This window comes from Rhinolophus hipposideros (assembly GCF_964194185.1).
Source record: "Rhinolophus hipposideros genome assembly, chromosome: 21".
Taxonomy (NCBI): domain Eukaryota; kingdom Metazoa; phylum Chordata; class Mammalia; order Chiroptera; family Rhinolophidae; genus Rhinolophus; species Rhinolophus hipposideros.
In genome coordinates this window covers 21,768,018-21,790,082 of record NC_138067.1, presented here as the reverse complement: position 1 = coordinate 21,790,082, position 22,065 = coordinate 21,768,018, and the positions used below count along the sequence as shown (strand labels likewise).

The 22,065-nt window shown below is 42.5% G+C and overlaps 1 protein-coding gene and 1 pseudogene across 2 annotated transcripts in view; both read left to right on the top strand.

Moving 5' to 3' along the window:
* Positions 1–22,065, top strand: part of IL34 (interleukin 34) — a 58,372-nt gene that overhangs the window by 20,979 nt on the left and 15,328 nt on the right. The window lies entirely within an intron of this gene.
* Positions 1,305–20,320, top strand: LOC308489835 (dnaJ homolog subfamily C member 7-like; annotated as a pseudogene). The gene is made up of 2 exons: positions 1,305–1,566; positions 19,310–20,320. The product of its transcript is annotated as a dnaJ homolog subfamily C member 7-like (transcript).

Genomic DNA, 22,065 nt, shown 5'->3' with positions numbered 1-22,065 from the left:
ATAAATACCATAACCCAGATAACAACTGTATTAATCACTGCCAAAAGTTTCCTGATGCCCCTTGAAATTCCCTCCCCCCCATCCTTCCTCCCCACACATCCACTGGTCTGCTTTCTGCTTGTATAGCTTAGTTTGTATTTTCTAGAGTCTTAAATCAGTGGAATTACACAGTATGTGCCCTTTCTTTGGGGAGGTTTGGTTTTTCTCACTCCGCGTAAATATTCTGGGCTTCGTTCGTGTTGTTATGTGTATTAACAGTTCATTCTTTGCATCGCGAAGTGTTCCGTTGTATTGCTCTACCATATTTTTAAAAAATCTGTTCATCTGTTGATCGACATTTAGGTTGTTTCCAGCTTTTGGTGCGAGCACGGAGAAATACCGTGGATTTTTGTACATTGACCTTGTGTCCTGCTACCTTGCTGATCTCGTTTATTAGCTCAACTTGTTGCCAGTTTTAGGGGAAAAGCATTCAGTCGTTCACCAGTTAGCTGTAAGTTTCTCATAGATGCCCTTTTCCAGGCTGAGTAAATTCCCTTCTATCATAATTTGCTGAGAGTTTCTGTTGAGAGTGGATGTTGAATTTTGTCAAAGTGACATAGTGCTCTGCATGTCTTTCAGTTTGCTAACATGGGGCATTCACAATGATTTTTTTTTTTTTTTTCAAATAAAGCCAGCCCTTGATTCCTGGTCCTGCATGTGATTAGCTTAGGCCCTGGGGATCCAGCTTCCTCCGGAGTGTCCTGGGTCTTATCCCCATATGAAGACTGGGCATTGGGTGCTCAGTCATCCAGGTAGAGGGAGGGAGAGGGCAAAGGGCTAGGGCAGGGAGAGCGCAGGCCGCCGCCTGACACAGCTGCTGGGCCTGCCCAGGTGAAGCCCCAGGTGACCGTCCCAGGTGAGCCTCCGACCAACAACGTGCCGGTGACACGGCCTCTGCTGTCCTGCTGTGTCGCCGGGGAGATGCCTGAGCTCAGTGCGCAGCCCTTGCAGCACCTGGAGTCTCAGGTGAGACTCCCGCGAAATGGAGCTGGTGGTGGCTGGGCCGCGTCTGTGCGCCCCACGAGGGGTGCTCTTCTGAGAAATGAAAGTAACGATCCTTTCTCCCTGGACTGCTGTGCTCACCAGGAGCGCATGGTGACAAACAACTACGAGGAGAGGAAAGCGCCCGACGGCCCGGGCTCCAACCCGGATGCCTCGGCTCAGCCTTGTCTTCAGTCTCTCCGTCTTGTCTCCTCACTTGGAAAGTAGAGCTAAGGAGACCGCGAGATGTAAGATACTGATGAGAAACTGGTGTCATTACGCAGATGAGCGAGCAAGTGCAGCGGCCAATGCCTGGCACAGTGCGGCGGGGCATGTGGGAAATGCTGGGTAACAGCTCACCGGTGCCCAGAGCGGCTGCGGCTGCGGTGAAGGCTTGTCCTGGAGCTGCAGGAGCCACAAAGGCGGCCAGGGGCAGAAATGCAGCAGCGGGAGAGGGCATTTACCCTGCCCTGGAGGAAGTTCGCAGTGGTGTGCCTTTCCGTGGCGCTGCCTCCAAAGTGGGCATCGTCTCTATACCCCACTCAGGTACCGGTGGGGAAGGGAGGCTGAGAGCTAGAGCTAGAATTGGAGCCCAGAGGCCCCTGGTGGTTTGGAGAGGTGTGCAAACTTCCAAAAGGTGACGGATATCCCCAGGATTGATGCTAACTCTGGTTCCGCATTGAGGGTAGGAGCTGAGAGAGGAGGAAGGAATCAAGGTAGCCAAGGAAACTTGGTGGATTCTCCCCTTCCTCATCCTAGCCTGCTACCTGGTTTTCCTCCAACTGCTCAGACTGTGGAGTGTTTAGCAGACCCAGTTCTCCTTCTCTGTGGGCACTTCGTTATCAGGCCCAAATGTCCAACTCATTCATTCAGATACTGTTCACCCCATGGTATCGGCTCCCATGTGCTGTGACAGCACCAGGGACGCTGGTGAGGCCAGAACATGACTCTCCTAGAAATCATTCTTGTGGGGAGAAAACACCCAAATGAACACCGTAGAGGTCAGGTCAGAGTGGCCAGTGCTTATGCAGAAGTGCCGCAGGGGGTGCAACGGGATGATCTGGGATAGCCAGAGGAGGCCTCTCAATGCAGGTGATGTTTGAATTGACAAGAAGGAGCCAGCTGGGCAAAAATCGAGGGTGGAACATTCTAGGCAGAGGGAACAAGCAAAGTCCTTAAGGAGGAGTCAGCGTGATGTGTGGCCTAGCGGTCAGTGCTGGGACAGTGGGTGGAGCTTGTGGAGGGATCACCTTACAGCCTGCCAGGAAGTCAGGGGGAGAAGTTAGGATTTATTCCAAGTGTAAATTCCAAGATTCTTCTGCAAATGAATGGAATTGTATTCTTTCCTCACCTTCTGTCTTTTGCATTTTGGGGACCTCTTTTTTTTTGAAATACATTTGAGGGGCTCTCAGAACTGGAAGGAAGGGTTAGCGCCCGCTATGTTCGATCCCGTTACCCACTCTTGTATCTATTTCCCGGCTGCTGTGGGGTGGGAGCTTCTGCCACGAACAGCAGACCCTTGCCAGAGATACTTGGGAGGTTATACTACTGCATCCCTCACCCAGAGGGGTGAGGGACTGAGTGGGGGTGGGGGGCCCGGAGGGAGACCTGCGAAAGCCCAGCCTCCTTGGGAAGACTCTGTGGTGTTGTTTAAATATGCTTCAGAGCCTCTGAGACTTGCCCTTCCCTATCCTGCTCCCCTGCGTCCTTCACAGGTGTCTCCTGAGAGCATGCAAAACTGAACCGCTATCTCCGGCTTTGCTCTGGGGAAGCCACGCTCAGGAGCCATGTGTTCTCTGATTTAGAAATTGGGGTTCTGGGATCAGAGGGTTATTCCCTTTCAGCTCTGAAAGTCTCTAAAATTGTGTGATTTACTCAATCACACAGCAAATCAGTGGCAGAGACAGGCCTACAAACCACTCACAACCTGAAGACACCAGGGGTAGGGCTGCGGCCTGCTGATAAATGTGGTGCAGGTGCCAAGGTCCAAGGTGCCAAGATCCAGGATTGCAGCTGTGGTTTGCCAGGCTCTGGGCTCCCAGATCAAGCTTCACCTTAGGTAAGGCCCCTGTCATGCAGAGCGGCCTGCGGGGTCTCTGCTCCCTTTCCCCACATAAGAACACAGGACGTGGTGAGGCCAAAAAGGAACACCCACGGAGCCATAGGTAGGGGAGTTATACCAGTATATTCTCGCTGGCGGCTGGGTTGGAGACACAGGAAGCAGGAGCCACACAATTCTCAACCCTCACTGCACCGCTTGCAAGCTCAGCCACCATCTTCTTGCTAGCCCCATTTTTCTGCTAGCGTAGCCACGGCAGTTATATTAGTGGCCAATGGCTCACTGGTTACAGCTGACGGCCAACTAGCCAAAGCTGATGGCCATCTGATCACAGTTGATGGCCATTTGCTACCCGAGCCAGCACCTTTCCACGTGAGGCAGAGAGCCTGGAAACTGCTTTCTGGGGCTCTGTCCCCACACTCCACCCCTACAGGGTCTCGCCTCACAATCTACGCGACAAGCGTCTTCCGCGAGGGGCCCTGTGTGAGGAGCCTGGAGGTGAATGCAATATCCTGGACACAGCCAGGCTCTCTGAGCGCAGCCAGGGTTTCTCAGGGCACCACCAGTGCCTTCTTCTGGGCACAGCCAGACTTCCTGGGCTTCTTAGGGTACCACCTGTCTCCCCAGGCACAGCCAAGGCCTCTCAGGGCCATGCCACTCTCTCTGGACTCAACCAGACTTCCTGGACTCAGCCAGGGCTCTCAGGGCACTGCCACTCTCTCTGGGCCTCTCAGGGCACCACCAGGGTTTCTCACATTTTCTCCACGGCGGCCGGTCGAGACACAAAAACAAACCTCCACCAGTTCCATTACATGGTGGTATGTTCCCAAGCAAACAGTCAAACGGTCCATTAATTTAGGGATGGAAGGCAATTCCCCATAGTCCATAGTCATTCGCCAGGGCTGTCCTGGGGGTGAGGGACGACCTTGACCTCTCCCTCATCTCCCACGGAGGACTTAGCAAGTGTTTCCTCCTGGGACTACAAGTCCTGCATCTGGGCTGCCTCAGCAAGCACTTCCCAGCCCACAGGGCTGCAATGACCTTCGCTTTCTCTGGTTTATGTTGGTTGGCAAACCATCCATGTCTTTCCATCCCTCCACGGGGGTCCAGCTCTCCGGCATCTGCTCCTCCTGGTCTTCCTATGACTGAGCGTTCATAAGCACAAAGTGCTCCACCACCCTTCGGAGAGCTTTGGCTGGCACCGTACCCTGCTTGCTGTGCCATCTGTTGCGCAGGGTGTCCTGCGGGGCCTCTGGTCCCGCTCCCCACATAAGAACACAGGATATGGCTAGGCCAAAAAGGAACACCCATGGAGCCATAGATAGGGGAGTTATACCACTATATTCTCGCTGGCAGCTGGGTTAGAGACACAGGAAGTAGGAGCCACATGATCCTCAACCCTCACTACGCCGCTTGCAGGCTCAGCCACCATCTTTTTGCTAGCCCCCATTTTCCGTTAGCGTAGCCACGGCAGTTATATTAGTGGCCAATGGCTCACTGGTTACAACTGACAGCCAACCAGCCACAGTTGATGGCCATTTACTACCTGAGCCAGCACCTTTCTATGTGAGGCCTAGAGCCTGGAAACTGCTCTCTGGGGCTCTGGCCCCACAATCCCCCTCTGCCTGTATGACTCTAGAGACCTGAGTCCGAACTCCACCCCCTTCCCTCTGTTCTGGAATAATTCACAGTGAAGTGTAAAAGATTGGCAACTCAGAGACAATGCATCCTGTAAAGAAGATGCTTGTTAATCCAAATACAGTTTTAATTCGATGGACTTTTTGTCAGGATGATAAAGTGAGTTAGAAAAATGCATACAGTGTAATTCTGTTTTTGAGGTCATATCAGGGGACTCCTCAGCTTTCCCAGGGATTAACTTCCCCACCCCCGTTTCTGCTTCGCCTCATCCTCCTCTCCCCGTAATCAGACCACATGTGTTGAGAAATACTCTGAGTTGTCCTCAGGTTCCCACAGCAGGGCCTGTCAAAGGTATGAGTCACTGGAGGGGAAGGTGACTCAGCTAAAAAATGAGTTTGCCAAAAGTGCATTTTTTAAAAAGAACAGATTGGTGGATTGAGCTAAGCTTCCTGGTAAATGGCCTCTACTCTTCTCGGAAGAGTAGAGGACTGTGTATGATTTAGTAAATTTCCACGCCATTTTCTAATGGGTTGGCATCACTTATTGGCTCTGGAAGGTTTGTAGCATAGGTCTGGGGATAGCAGGGAACGGCACTTCTGAGGAATGGCAGCCACCCCGAAAGAGGCCTCATCCTGTCTCTGCCCTTCCCGCCCAAGTGGCCTTGGGCAAGTCATGGACTTCTTCCCAAGCATAGTTTCTTTATCTGTAAAATGAATGGAACTGAATATTCCAGAATCTTATTACTCAAAGTGTGGTCTGCAGACCAGTAGCATCTGTAACACTTGGGAGCTTGTTGGAAATGCAGAGTCCTAGGCCCCACCCCAGACCCCACTGAGCCAGCCTCTATTTTAACAAGATTTCCAGGCCATTTGTATGCACATCACACTGTGAAGAACCCTGCTCTGCACCAGACTACTCAAATGTGGTCCTTAAACCAGAATATCAGCATCATCCGGAAGGAGAAGCTTGTTAAAAATGTAAGTTCATGGCCCCAGACCTATTGAATTGCACAGCTAAGGGCAGGGCCTGGGAGCCTGTGCTTTAACAGCCTCTCCAGGTGATTCTTAAGCAACACTGACTGACCTTGAGAAGCACTGACATTCAGGTCTGATGTCAATTCTAGCCCAGGCGTGGCTGTCGAGCGGCTGTTGTATGAAGAGCTTGTTCTGTGCTTTGTGGCTTCCTGAAACGCTCAGAGACCAGCACTTCACAACAATCCTGTGATGTTGTTTTGCCCTTATCTGTGCTCTGCCAGAGAGAACACTGATGTTTAAAGGAGTTCAAGTCAGTTGCCCAAAGTCTTTTTACAATATCATGCATAGCAATATTGGCATAAGATGTTTTTGGCAAAGGCAGTGAGCTGTTATAGGGTAATAAAACTCTAAATATTCAACGGTACCTGTTTGAAGCTCTTGAAACAAGAGCTGGGGTAGATGTTGTGGTTCTTGATCAAGGCTTAGGAACTCTTGAACTTCAGCTCTTCTCTTTTACTGTTTAATGTCTTGTTTAGATAATACATTCATATGTTTTGACTGTCATGTAAAAAAGGACCAGAGTGAAAGTTTTTCTTTCACTCCTAATTCATAACCACCCACTACCCCCGTCCCCAGGCAACTGTTTTTAGTTTACTGGGTCTAATTTAATTAAAGCTGATCTTTGGGACAGCTGAGGTATCTCCTGATATATGGTTCCCCTCATGACCCCCCAAATCTCTGGATTTGCAGTATATGTACATACTTTTCCAATTCACTTTATCACCCTGACAAAAAAAAATCTATGAAATTACAGATTTGTTTGGGTTAACAAGCATCTTCTTTTAAGGATGCACCATTTCTGGGAGGTTCAAAGCTGCCACTCTTCCATATTTTAGTGTGAATAATTCTAATATAGGATCTCTTTTTGCACATACAAATAAATACATACAAATTGAATACACACTGTTCTGTGCCTGGCTTGTTTCACTGAATATATCATGCTATTTTATTGTGTGATGAACTCAGGTTGTTTTCAATCTGCTGTCACAGACACTCTGCACCTTTGGCATTTTGTAGGTACATGTTATATATCTATGATAAATTCCCAGAAACGGGATTGCTAGAGATCTGCATGTGTAATTTTGAGAGATATTGCCAACTTTCTTAAGGTTAGTACCAATTTACACCTTCACCAGTTTTGGATGAGAAGTTACTATTCTCCCACATGTTTTCCAACACATTAAAATTACCACATTACTGGATTTTTACCAATCTGATAGTTGAAAAACAGTGACTCAACTGAGTCTTACTTTAAATTTGTTATGAGAAGTTTTAAACTTTTATGTTTAAAAGGACCATTTCTCTTTCTTGTTCCATGACTGTCTTACTCATGTTCTTTGCTTATTTTAAAAATTGGATTGTTGCCTTTTTTAAATTTTATTTCTGGGAGCTGTTTATCCGTTAGGGAGATTAGCCTTTTGCCTCTGATATAAGTTGCACCCACTTTAGTGTTTCCCTTTTATTTTGTTAATGGTTTGTTTTGTATGCATGAGTTTTTATTGTTATGCAGCCCAGTCAAATTTATCAGTCATTTCTTTTATGGCTTCTGAATGTTGAATCAAGTTACAAAGGTCTTCCTCACTTCAAGATAATAGAACATGTCCTTTTTTTCCTTCTATTTTTTTACGTTCAAATTTTGATCCATTTTTTTTTAAATTCATCCTGATGCTATGAGGTATATAGATCCAACCTTTTTTTTTTCAACCCCCCCCCCCATCGTTATCTTTCTCCCACTGAATCGAGAAACTGCTTTATTATAAGCTGGTTATCACAGGTCTTTTCTCATACATATGTGGGTCTATTTCAGAACTTGTTACTCTTTTCCATTGGTTCCTCTGTCTATTCATGTTCAGTATTGTTCCCACAGTTTTGCTTACTAAGCTTTACAATATTTAAAAATATTTTTTAATTATATGGAAGCCTTGCTTTCTTATTTTTCAGGCTATTCCTGTTTCTTTGTTTTCTCAATTTGAACTTTAAAGTCTGGTATCTGATTATACACACACATATGTTGTGTTTTTATTGGAATTGCTTTAATAAAAACTGAAGTATAACACACATATATAAAAGTGTATAAATTGTATGTAGACAGCTTGATGAGTTATCACAAAGTGAACCCAGAGTACAGTGAACCCAGATCTGGAACAGGAGCCACCACCCCCCCCCGCCCCCCCCTTCGCCACCCCACTCCCCAGGCCCTTAAACAGTTACTCTCCTAGTCTCTTCCAAAAGGTAATCAACATTCTTGTTTCCTATGTTCTAGATTGGTTTTGCTGTTTTTGTTTTTAACTTTATATACATGGATGCTTTTACGTATGGCTTCTTTTGCTCAGCATTATATGTGTAAGGGTTTTTTTAATCCGTTCTGTTGATGGACTTTCAAGTTGTTCTCAGTTTTTGGCTATGACACATGGCTTTTGGTGCCCATATATATGCATTTCTGTTGGATGTTTACTTATGAGAGGAATTTCTGGGCCATAGGATATGCATATGTTCAACTTTAGAAAATACTGCCAAACTGCTTTCTAAAATAGATGTGTAACAATTTGCCCTCCTTTCAGTAGCATCTGAGAATTCCAGTTATACCCAGTATTGTAACATTTGGTTTTGTGGGTCTTTTAAATTTTATTCATTCTGTTTGCTATAGTGGTAATTAATTGTGGTTTTGGTTTTCACTTCTCTAATGACTAGTGATGTTTAGCACTTTAAAAAATATCTATTGGCCATTTAAATATCCTCTTTTGTGAAATGTATTGGGATTGCTTTAAATTTACACATTGACTTCAGAGAAGGGGCATATTTATGATTTGAATCTGCCTATGGAAGAACGTAGTATGTCTGTCCATTTTTTTAAGACTTCTGTGTCTTTATGTATTGTTCACAGTGTTTTTAGTATATAACTTGTATATTTTTTGGTAATTTTATTCGTAGATATTTAATCTTTTTTGTGGAGTGTTTTCTAACTGGCTGTTGTTTGTAGTCATTTCTTAGTTGATTCTCTTGGATGTTCAAGGCTTATAGTCATATCATCTATAAATAGAAATAATTTACCTCCTCCCAACCAATTCTCTATTTTCATTGAGATATAATTGACATATAATATTACATTGGTTTTAGGTATACAACATAATGATTTGATATATGTGTATGTATATGTTGTGAAATTATCACCACAATAAGTTTGGTTAATATCCATCACCACACATAGTTACAAATTATTTTCTTGTGATAAGAACTTTTAAGATTTATTCTCTTAGCAACTTTCAAATATACAATACAATATTGTTAACTATATTCACCATGCTGTACAGTATATCTCCCCATCAAATTCTTACATCTCTTATTTCTTTAGCTTATCAAATTGCATTGGCTAATACCTGTCATACAATGTTAGTGGGCATGTGTGTATTGTTCCTAACTTCAGTGGGAGTGTTTCTGATGTTTTCCAGTTAAGCAAAATTCTGGCTTTTATCTGAAATTTGTATATTTTATCATGTTAAAGAATTATCCATCGATTCCTTCTTTAATGAAGTTTTCTTCAGGAAAAGGTGTTGAATTTGTCAAATGCTTATTTAATGTTTATGGATCTCCTAGGATCTATTATTATGTTATATTAAGAAGATTCCTAATATTGAACCATTCTTGCACTCCTGGAATAAATTCCCTTTACTTTTAATGTGCTGTGCCACCATCCTGGAGAAACTTCTTTAAGCCAACAGTTCTGTGGGCTCCTCTGGAAAAGGACTGTGGACATGGACAGAATCTGCATATATGAGCTGAAGTTTCCTTTCCTGAAGTAAGAAATCATTGGTTTGATGTTCTTCTAGGAAACCCAAGTCCAAATTCCTTCCTGGTGTAATGGACAATAGAAACTGGGGTTTTTCACTGAGTTAGAAAAAATCTGCATGATTTTGATTTCAGCCTTTTCCAGTTTTTGGTTAACTTTCAAACCACAGCATACCAAAACCCCAAAAACAAAGCTAAACAGCCTTTATCCTGTTACACTTTATTTTGTTTATATAATGCTTTGGAGATGTCCCAATAAGCTTTTAGAGTCTCTGGGCTATTATGAAACTAAACTTGGGACTCACTGCCCTGTTTCTCAAGAAGGGGGGGTGAAAAGAAGTTAAAAGAGTCAGGGTCTTTTTTTTTTTAAGATTTTTATTGGGGAAGGGGAACAGGACTTTATTGGGGAACAGTGTGTACTTCCAGGACTTTTCCAAGTCAAGTTGTTGTCCTTTCAGTCTTAGTTGTGGAGGGCGCAGCTCAAGTCCAGGTCCAGCTACCGTTATTAGTTGCAGGGGGCACAGCCCACCACTCCTTGCGGGAGTCTAACTGGCTCAGCCCACGCTTCAACCAACTGAGCCATCTGGGCACCTGGGAGCTGAGCAACAGCTCATTGACTTTATTCTAGTTGCGGAGGGCGCAGCACGTTGGCCCATGTGGGAATCCAACCGGCAAGGCAGCCCCGTTGCCCAGAGCTCGCGCTCTAACCAACTGAACCGCCCGTCCGCCCCCAAAAGCCTGGGTCTTTTCACAGAGAAAAACCTTTGGGTTCTCTGTCACTGGGGAATGCAGTGCCCAATCCACAGAAGAGGAATCCACTTGGCAGAGCATTCCAGTGGTTAAGACAATAGCTCCAAGCCAGTCGTTTGGGCTTAGATCCCTTTTTTATGGTTTACTACTTGGGTAACCTCTGACATGTTCCTTCAGCCCTCTGGTCCTCAGTTTCCTCATCAACAAGTGAAGAGGTCCTGCCTCTAGCCTCACTGTGAGGATTCAATAAGTTAATGCATGGCAAGTTCCTTGGAATATAGTAAGTACCCCATAAAGGTGGGGGACCTGAACGGGGATTAGAACATCCAGGGGGATTGGGCCCGTTGGTCTCTACACTCATTAACCTTCCTGACCTTCATTGACCCTAAACCTTGTGGACATAACTGTATGGTGTGCTTAGACAAGTGACCGGCAAGTTCTCAGGGCCAGGGGCTTCTCAGATAAAGCAAAATAATGAAATTAAAAATCTGCTTTTGTAAGTATCTAGGCTACGGAACGGGCTGAAGATTCCTTAAGGTTGACATGTCAGATAATAAATTTGTGAGTGAGTGGGAAGAAGAGTTGGGCCAAAGCTCTTGGTGCCTAACCAAGCTTTTCCGTGGTCTTTAATTCTGAGGTTTGGAGCTCACTCAAAAGTGGCCTGGTTCGCTTTTGAATGGGGCATCTGCAAGGTGGTTCTCTTGGGTAGTTCTGCCCATAGTCTTATAGTATTTATGTTTCATATGGTGTAGGGGGCATTTTTTGCAGAGGGAACAGCTTTGCAAGGTGGATGAGTGTGAAGGGAGAGCCACTGGGTAGGGTCTCACCGGGCAGTGCCTGGGTCCTCCCACTAGATGTGAATTCTGAGCAGTATTGGGCTGGCCCTCCTTCTGGTGTTCTGATTTGGTGAAGTGGGAGTCAGGCTGGAGCCTTTGTCACCAGCTTGCTGTTTCCAATTAGCTATTTTCAATTTTTAATATCAGAATATAATTTACTTAAAATAAATTGCACAGACGTTAAACATTCCATTTGATGGTATTTTAGTTTCCCAAGACTACAGAACAAAAGACCACAAATTTGGGGGCTCAAAGGAACAGAATTTATTCTCTCACAGGTCTGAAATCCAAAATCAAGTAGTCAGCAGGTCCATGATCTCTTGGAAGTCTCTAAGGGAGGATCTTTCATTGTCTCTTCCTGTCTTCTGGTGGTTGCATGCAGTTCCTAGCATGCCCTGCTTGTGGACATATCATTCCACTCTGTCTCCGTCGTCACATGCCATTCTCTTGTGTGTCTCTATTTTCTCTTCTCATAAGGACACCAGTCATTGGATTAGGGCCTACCCTAATCTGGTATGACCTCATGCTAATTTAACTAACTACATCTGCAAAGACCCTATTTCCGAATAAGGTCATGTTCTGGGATTCAGGGTGGACATGAACTTTGGGGGGACACTATTCATCCCAGTACAGATGGTTTTTGACAATGGTGTATACCCACGTGAAAACCATCCCACCCAAGAGCTAGGACATTTCCATTGCCCTAGAAAGTTCCTTCATACGCCTTTCCAGTTAATTCCTACCACCACCACCCATTATTCTAATGTCTATCACTGTAGATTAGTTTTTTGCCTGTTCTTACATTCAAATAAATGGAATTATATAATGTGTGATCTTTGTGTCTGGTCTCTTGCTCATAATAAGGTTTATGAGATTATCCATGTTATTTTATTACATGGATTAGTAATTTGTTCCTTTCCTTTGTTTTTCTTTTTTTTTTTTTTTTTTTTTGCTGAGTGGTATTCCATTGTGCAATCAAACCGGTCTCTGTATCCATTCTTCTGTTGATGGACATTTGGATTGTTTTCAGTTTTTGGAACTGCATGTTATTCATTATATGAATATAGCAGCAATACACATTCCTGTTCATTCTTTTTGTGGATGTAGATATGTATTTTAATTTTTTTTATTGCAGTATAATTGACATAAAATCATGTTAGTTTTAAGTGTACAATATAATGATTCGATATGTGTATGTATTGCAAAATGATCACCATAATAAGTCTAGTTAGCATCCATCACCATACCTAGTTACGACATGTTTTTTCCTTGTGATAAGGACTTTTAAGATCTGTTCTCTTAGCAACTTTCAAATATACACTACACTATTAGTAAATTAGTGACTACACTATTAGTCACCATACTATATATGACATCCCCAGGACTTACATAGTTTATAACTGGAAGTTTGTAACTTTTGAACTCTTTCTCCCATATGTGGAAATATATTTTGATTTTTCTAGTTTAAATACTAGGAGTGGAATTGCTGCGTCACAGGACAGGGGTGTGTTTAATTTTATGAGAATTGTCAGTTTTCCAAAATGATTGTACCCATTCACACTCCCAAGGAATATGTGTGAGACTTCCAGTTGTTCCACATCCTTGTGAACTTGGTTTTCTTTCTTGGTGACAGTGATTTTCTTTGATACATAGAAAGGGTAACCCTCTGCAGAGGTTTCTGTCCATGGAGCTGTCAAGCTAAAGACCTTCCAGCTACTGACTTCTACCTCACTCCTTTTTGCTTTGTTTTCTTTTTTCTCCTGTCCTCCAAGGAAGCTTTCAGGCACAAAGGTCTGCGGGAGTCCCTTTGTCCACTGTCCCTTTTTTCCGAGAGTGGCACTAGGGTGGACACTCTGTTTTTCCACTCTTGAGTCTCCTTGCTCATTGGAGATCAGAGGTCAGAGGTTAGATCCTTCAGAAGGGCATGAGTCTCTGTCTTGAAGCAAAAGCTGTTTAGAGCATTCAAAGGTCCCATGTGACTAGTTGCACATTGGGTTTCTTTCTCTCACAATCAAGTGAGTATTTTCCTCACAAATCTCTATTGATGGTGCAAAAGCAACAGCCATAAAGGAAATCATTCAAAATTAAAAGTGGGTGTGGGTGTGTGTGTGAGTGTACCCCTCTTGTCCAGAGTTGATTCCCTCCTTGAACCCTGAGCTGCTGGGAGAGGCTCTGGCCACCCGGGACTCTGAACTGGAATAAGCAGGTTGGAAAATAATTCTCGTACTTTTATTAACCTTTCTTAAATATATGTAGAGCTCATATTTATTTCAATGTTTAATACTAGAAGTGTTTTGGGTCTTTATTTAGAAGTTTAATGATTTTCTGTGACCAGAAATATGCCATAGTAACATAACTGCTGTTTATATGGTATCAATCGGCCTATGGTAAAATTGGCTTCATTATACGTCACTTCACCTAACATTGCAGTTTCCAAGAGCCCATTGATGTTAAATGAGGACTTACTGTACTGAGCTTCTACTCTGCACTATATATGCCAGATCAGGTTCTACGCTTTCTGTATGTAGAAACTTGGGAAATCCCGCCATAACTCTTTGAGATCAGAATTTCGTGTGAAACCATTTTACAGATGAGGAACCCAAGGGCAGAGAATCCTCACCTTGCCCACGGCGAGGTGGAGCCAGAATTTGAACCAGACATTCTGACTTCAGAGTCTGTATTCTATCAGCATATTCCCCCCCTGCCCCCCCCTCCCCAGGGTCATTCACATTTTAGAAACCTAGCCACATTTATTTAAAAAGGAAACTTTATGTTTCCACCATAAATGGGATATCCACATCACTTAATCATAAATAGCTGATAACCATAAGAGGAATACTCTGATAACAGCATAACGCTATTCTAACTTATTCCTGTTACTGCTTCCCCAACTTCATTTTTTTTTTAATGGTTTGTGCTTTTGGTGTCATATCTAAGATCATTTTGCCCAACTTAAAGCCACAAAGATTTTCTCCTAGAATTTTTATCGTTTTAGGTTTTGCAATTAAGTTATGATCCATTTCAAGTTACTTTTATGCATGGTGTGAGGTAAGGATTATGCTTAAATTTCTTTCTTTTTTTTTTTTTTTTTTGTATAAAGCTAGTCAATATTTTCCATAGTATTGTTTGAAAGATTCCTTTCTCCTATCTTCTCTGAGTTTGGCTTTTTTCAGAGAATGGGAGGGTTCATCCTCACAGTTGCTGCAAGGAGAAAAGGTATAATCATTTTGCTACACTGATTGTAAAATGATTGGCACATGGGCAGCACTTAATAAATAGCAATTAGTTCTCAGATTATGCTAACTGCTTTCCTGTGATATGGCACTTAGGTTTTTTCCAGTTTTCTTTCTTCAAGTGTAAACAGTAATGCAATGGATACATCAGGTATACAGCTTTTCTTTTTTTTTTAAAATTATTTTTGGGTATACTTTTGGATCTTTACCCATAGTACAAATTAGTGTTAAAGGACTTTAGATCCGTGTACTCTGCCAGAAGCCATGCATCTGCTTCCCATCAGAGGGAGCTCCTTGGGAGGGTTAAACCCTGGAATCATAGTCGCCCCTGGAAAACCTTTCTGCCTTTTGACCCCTCTTACTTCCCCCCTAGACCCCGGTTGGTGGTTTCTCCTCTTCCCTTTAGCTGCACACAATTTCCCATGGTACTGTTTTCTACTCATTTAGAATGTCTCCTTGTCTCCCCCACTGGCCTGTATGCCTCTCGCCGGAATCACCACGTACTAGTTCCCAGCATAGTACCTGGACTCGGTAGGTACTTAATAAATGTTAACTGTCGACACAGCATCTAGGGTAGCATGACCAGTTCTGCCACTCGGTCTATGGACTTCTCTGAGATCAGCATTCAGACAACGACTTTCTTTCAGCACCAGTAGCTGGTGTCGCCCTTGGCTCCACGACATCTTGTTATTTAGACAGTTTTCTCTTAAGTATGGGTCATGTACCCCAGGTTAACGTTGGATGGTGTTACATGGTACCTGGATCCTGCATTAAATAACACTGAATCCCAGAGTGAGGGAAATTTCTTTTTGGTTCTTTTTCAACCCTTCTTACTTCTCTAAAACATAGTTTTTCAGCCTCAGCACGATTGACATTTGGGGCCAGAAAACTTTGTTGTGGGGGGCCGCCCCGCTCATGGTAGAATGTTTACAGCATCTCTGGCCTCCACCCACTAAATTCCAGTAGCACCTCCACCCCCAGTTGTGACAGACAAAATATGTCTAGACACTGCCAAATGTCACCCAGAGAACAAAATCCACCTCCTGGTTGAGAACTGCTCTAGGAGACAGACAGTCTGGTGCTAATATATTTGAACACCTCTTAAACTCTTGCTAATCTTCCTTTTCTAAAAAGAGAGCAGATCCCCAGGTCAGAGCCTTCAGCAGGCAAAGCTTTCTCACTAGAATTTAATTATGTTATTTAGCTTTCCTTGATGTTACCTTCCCATTTTGGCAAGTGAGAACTGTTCGTTGCTTAGTGAAAGTGTTAAAAAGTTTTCTTTACAAGTAAATTTAAGTAAAAAGTTGAGCAAATATAAAGAAATGTATCTCAGTATGTATAGATATGGCCTGAATAATTGTGCTGCACACCTGGCTCTAGGAAACGCTGAGTAAGGCATCTGCCTGTTTAATGCTTCTCTCACTGATAGCATTGGGCAGGTTTTCATGTTTTGTTTCACCCAAGACAACACTCCAGGCATCTGATGTGGGCGCCATGGCTTCCAGACATGGTGACAATGATCACATACATGGGACGTCTGTCAGAAGTGTACTGCCTGCTGCAAGCATTTGGTCTGTGGACCCAGGCGTGGGCCCCACGTGATAAAATTGTTCAGGTGGCTTTGAGTCTGGCTTTTCTCAGAGAATGGGAGAGTTAATTGTCACAATTACTATAAGGAGAAGAAAGTATCAGACAGTAGTATGTGGCTGGAACCCAGTCAACCCTTTTCTGAGAAGCAGGCATTTGCATACAAATTACATGGGCCTGGAGCCTTTCTCATTTCATAGAGAAGTCAGATGTGGGAGGATAGAACAATATTTTATTCATATCAGACATCTTGGCAAAGCTACTTGTGTCCTACTGCCTCTGCTTGTGTCATGGGAAAGGCTTGATCAGAAAGCAAGGTGAGTGAGACTATCCCACTCAGCAACCTTTGATGAATTAAGGGTCTGGGCATTAAGCATCAGTGGCTGCCAACATCAGGAAAGAGTGAAAACCAGACATGACATGCCTCCTGTTGAAAGACCCCAACACCACCTATAACTGGGGCAAGGGGCTTGAGTCTGATCCAATGCCAGTGTGCAGAAATAGAGACGACAGGGAACATGTTGAATTGTGTGCAATCAGCAAAGTCTAGATTGGGAACACGCTGTGGGGCAAATATCCTGGGTTCTTCAATAGATGAATTGTAGGGGAAAGAATGGGATGGAGAGGGGACATCCCATAGATTAAAAGAGACTTAAAAGGAATGTGAAGTTTTAAAAATGGACAAAGCTAAAAAGTAAACTGTAGTGTCTAGGGGTGCTCACTTAGTTGATAAAAAAGAAAGAGACTCAGCAAGGTGATTGCTGTCAGGATCGTGCTTACTTTTGTGGGGAGCTGTGATTGGGGTGGTGCTTGTGGGGGGCCTTCTGGGTTGGTTGGCCAGGTTCTGTTTCTTGATTAGGTGATAGTTATAAGGTGTGAGTGTCATAATAATTCATTAAACCATGTATTTGTTTTCTGTTATGTATTCATGTTTTATTTTTTAAAAAGCAAAGTGCAAAAGAATATGTGTAATATGCTACCATTTATAGGCAAAGAGAGAGGAAATATAAAAATTATGCTTCTATTTTTAAATATAAACAATGCAAGGATACACCAAAAACTAATAAAAATGTTTATTTATCAGGGAGGGAAAAATGAAGAGGGAGAAAGATAGGAACTGGAAGCTAGACCTTTCTGAACATACCTTTTATTAAAAGTTTTTGCTTTGGAATGATGTGTTTTTCATAGTTAAAACATGTACACAAAAATTAAAAATCCATAAGAGACAAATGGAAATACATGTCTTTGACTGTACATTCCCAGTGGGGATATAACCTAAGATAGAAAAAGGCACAAGGAAATCTTAAACTGTACAGACTTGTCTTATGGTTAACTTATAATATCGTGTTACTATTTTTAAACTACTACATATATAGAAGAATAAAGAAAATAAATAATTAAGTGTCATTAGGAAACAAGATTTTCAGCACAAAACAGAAGAGATGAAAATAACAATCTAAAGAATTTAAAAACCCTTATAATTCTAATGATTTACCTATAAACTAGTGACTTCTATTTCTAAAAAAAAAAAATATGAATTTCCTAGATCTGTCCACTTGAAAAGGCCTATAAACACTGACAACTGAGTAGTAATGAGCACCTTCAGTATTCAGGCTGTGATTTCCAAGTACCGTTTCTCACTAAAAGTGTTCTGGAAAAGTAGCTGATTTTGAGTCTGAGGCAGAAAATGTACAAGATGAACTTGGAACCTCCAGTTAGGCCAGAAAGCAAGGAAGCTACTGAAGACGACTGGAGTCATGTCAACAGGACAGGAACCTACTGGAAGGACCACTCACTAGACAAATGATGAAATAATTTGAATATCAAAAAGAATAACAAACAGCTACTTTGGAAAACAGCTTGGCAATTTCTTATTATTAAATCTCCAGCTATCATATGACCCAGGGGCTTAACTCCTAGGTATTTATTTACCTAAGAGAAATAAAAACGTATGTCCCCAGAAAGATCTGTGTGCAAGTGTTTGTGGCAGCTTTATTCATAGTTGCCAAAACCTGGTACAATGGAATACTACTCAGTAATAAAAGAAACAGACTACTGATACACTCAGCAACACGGATGGGTCCCAAGCATTTGCCAAGTTGAGAGAAGACAGGACAGAAATGGCAATATACTGTATGATTCCGTTTACATAATATTCTGCCGGGGGGGAACAGTCTGGGAAAATGAATTAGATAAGTGATTGCCAGAAATGTGGAGTGGGGAAAGCGGACTGACTGTAAAGGGACACAAGGGAACTTTTGGGGGTGATAGAAATTTCCATATCTTGAATAAGGTGTTAGTGTGTATATTTGTTAAAACTCATCAAACTGTACACTTCAAGAGGGTGAACCTTAATATATATCAATTATATCTTAATAAACCTGACTTAAAAGTAACTTCAATGAATTGAAATATAAACATTTTAAAAATTAATGAATTCAAAATGATACTAAAAAAAATAATTACCTTTAGAGGGAACAACTCATTCTGAAAGCTGGTAAGGTAAAGGGAATGAATCAAACTTTTAGCCTGCTTTTTCTATACAGACCAAACTTTAAGATAACTAAATAGATGAGGAAGGAAAGTTCTACTTTATAGAAGAATTGCAGTAATAAATGTAGAAGGAAACATCAAGTTAGAAAGTCACCACCTAATGAAATATTGAATCAAGGCTATAATCATCTGTGTCTGATGAAAGGTGAAAGTGGATGGAGACATTTATAATGGATGGATCCAAGAGAAAGAACATGACGTTATCTCACTAAAGTGGGACAAGCAGACATTCTGTGCCTCCTGATGTCATGCAATACCTCCCAGGAAAATTATACCTGAGCCTAATGAAGCTTCCCAATCTGAACATTAGAAATACAGAGATAAACATGTTAAATGACATTCCAAAGATGTAATCAGCCAAATCCAGAATGTGGCCAGTCTGCAGGAAAAATGACCCAGTTTCTTCAACAATGACAAAAATGGAAAGTGAATTATTATATATTAAAAAGTATTAAGAATTCAAAACTTACTACAAAGCTACAGAAATCAGGACAGTGTGGTATTGGCATAAGGGTAGACACATAGATCAATGGAATCACATTGAGTGTCCAGAAATAAATCTATACCTGTCTATGCTCTATGTTCAACTGAACAAGTGCTAGCTATTATGGAAATTGAGCAGCCACCTTGATGATGCTCGAAGGTTCTGGGAGACTCTTGAAGGTACGCAGTGAGGTTGGATGGCAGTTTCCTTTGGGCACATCATGAGTGGACATCTTGAGTGATACCTATCTTTAGGAAGTGCCAGTGACAGAACGTCACAGGTTCCAGAAAACCCCAGAACTGAATCACAGAAATGCTCGGGTGCAACAGAATGTAAGAATGCTAATGCAGAACTGGATTTTGAGAAGTGGGACTTTTGGAAGATTGTTTTCTGCATGGACCATGCTCTAGAATTTGCTCCTGCCTGCCATTGCTTCAAAATCCCCAAAGCAGAATATTTAGCAATGCAGGGTGATTATTCAGAAGCACAGTGTGTGGCCAGTGACACTTTACAAATGGATTCCACCAACGTGGATGTTCTGTATGTCCGAGGTCTTTGCTTTTATTATGAAGATTGTATTGAGAAGGCCTTTCATTTTTTTGTGCAGGCTCTCAGGGTGACTCCTGGCCACGAGAAGGCCTGCGTTGCTTGCAGAAATGTCAAAACACTTAAAGCAAAGAAAGAAGGTGGGAATAAACCCTTTAAAGAAGAAAATCACAAGCCAGCCTATGAACTGTACACAGAAGTCCTGGGTATAAACCCCAACAGTATAAAAACAAATGCTAAACTCTACTGTAACCCGGGTACAGTTAATTCCAAGCTTAGGAAACTAGGTAATGCAATAGAAGACTGCACAAACGCAGCGAGGCTCGATGATACGTGTGTAAAAGCCTTCTTGAGAAGAGCTGAGTGTTCCATGGACACAGAACAGGTGAAGAAGCAGTAGAGGACTATGAAAAAGCGTAGTTGATGGATAAGAACATAAACAGGTCTTAAAAATGCACAGCTAGAACTGAAGAAGAGTAAGAGGAAAGAGGACTACAAGATTCTGGGAGTGGACGTGAAAGCCTCTGAGGACGAGGTCAGGAAAGCTCATCGGAAGCAGACTTTGTTGCACCATCTGGATGGGCACAGAGCCAGTGCGAAGTTCAGACGGAGGTTGGATCCTCTCTGATCCCAAGAAAAAGACACACTATGACAGTGCACAGGACCTGGATAAAGAAGGCATGAATATGGGTGATTTTGATGCAAATAACATCTTCAAGGCATTCTTTGGTGGTCCTGGGAGCTTCAGCTTTGAAGCATCTAGTCCAGGGAATTTCTTTTTTCAATTTGGCTGATGAAAGGAAACCATCCAGAACCCAGGAAATGCAGATTTGCTCAATTTAACCCTGACCGTGAACACAGTTCACCTCCTGTCATCATGTCTCCATGTACTTAGAGCAGTGTTGTTTTCTCAGTGGATACTCTGTGTCTGTGAGTGGGGTGAAGGAAAGTGCCAAAGACTGTGTGTAGAGGAGGGGGTTGGGGTGTAGATAGGGAGGCGGCTTTTGAATTTTTGTTTTACTATTTAACTTCATTAAAAAAGAAAAAATATTAAGGGAACAAAATGTTTTGACCCTTACAAAAAAGACTGAAGTACTGATAGATGCTGTGTCTTAGTCTGCTTGGGTAGCCATAATAAAATAGACTGGGTGACTTAAACAATAGACATTTATTTTCTCACAGCTCTGGAGACTACACGTCCAAGATGAGGGTGCCAGCTAGGTCACTTTCTAATGTGGACTCTTCCCTTGGGTTGTGGATAGCTGCCTTCTCGCTGTGTGCTCACATGACCTCTCTGTGGGAGCAGGAAGAGAGAGCAAGCTCTCTGGTGTCTTTTCTTATCAGGGCACTAATCCCATGATGAGGGCCCCATCCTCTTGACCTCATCTAACGCTAATTACCTCCCAAATACCATCACATTAGGGGTGAGTGCTTTGACATATGAATTTTGGGGAGGGGCACAAACATTCAGTTTATAATGTGCTACAAGATGAATGAACCCTGAAAACATGATGCTAAAAGAAGAAGTCAGTTGTAAAGGATCACATATCATATGATTGCATTTATATGAAATGTCCAGAATAGGCAAATCCATAGAGGTAGAAAACAGATTAGTGGTTGTCGGGGGCTGTGGGAAGAAGAAATAAACAGTAACTGCTAATGAATACAGAGTTTACTTTGGGGGGTGATGAAAATGTTCTGGAATTACAGTGTGGTGATGGTTACACAACTTTGTGAACATACTAAAAAGAAAAAAAATCCCACTAAATTGCGTACTTTAAAATAGTGAGTTTTATCACATTGAATTATGCCTTAATTTTTTTTAAAAAGGGGAAAAAGACGAAATAGAGACATTAATCCAGGGCACGATGTTGACCACCTTGTCAGGCTCTTGATTCTGTCAATATAAGAAATGTCCAAACCTGGGGAGAATTTTTTATGAGTATTTGAGCCCAACTGATGACCATTGCTGGGCAGCAAAATCTCAATGGAATGAGAAAATGCTCCAGAGAATGGCAGTTTTTTATTTTTATTTTATACATTAGAATAAAAGGAGGAGATGTCAGGAGAATGACATGAAATCCATTGGTAGCAGATTAAGGAGGTGGGGGAGAAAGCAAAGTGGGGAAATCTCTGGAATTAGATAAAAAGGCAAAATAGAGAAATGCGTAGTTCTTTTACATTGGTGGGTACAGGATAATTAATAACATTTGCGGCACGTACGAGTAGAGATGGTTTTGAAGAACGAGATAACAATGAGGGGTTCTGTGGTCTTCTGTTGGGGGTTGTGCCCCAAGGATCTGGCAGAGGAGATTAGTCTGACATTTCAAAGATATGTTATCGTAGATGCAAAAAGACGATAGACAGGCTCACTTAAGGTAAAGATGGACCTTTGTCAAAGAAGCTACAGGCCTAGGATGTGACTACTCATCTTGATGGGCTTTTATGGTCAGAGTATTCTGTGTGTTTATTTTCAGCCTCTGGATTTGTAAGGCCCACCATGGAGGCCTCCCATGACCTTGTCAGGTTTAGTGTGTGG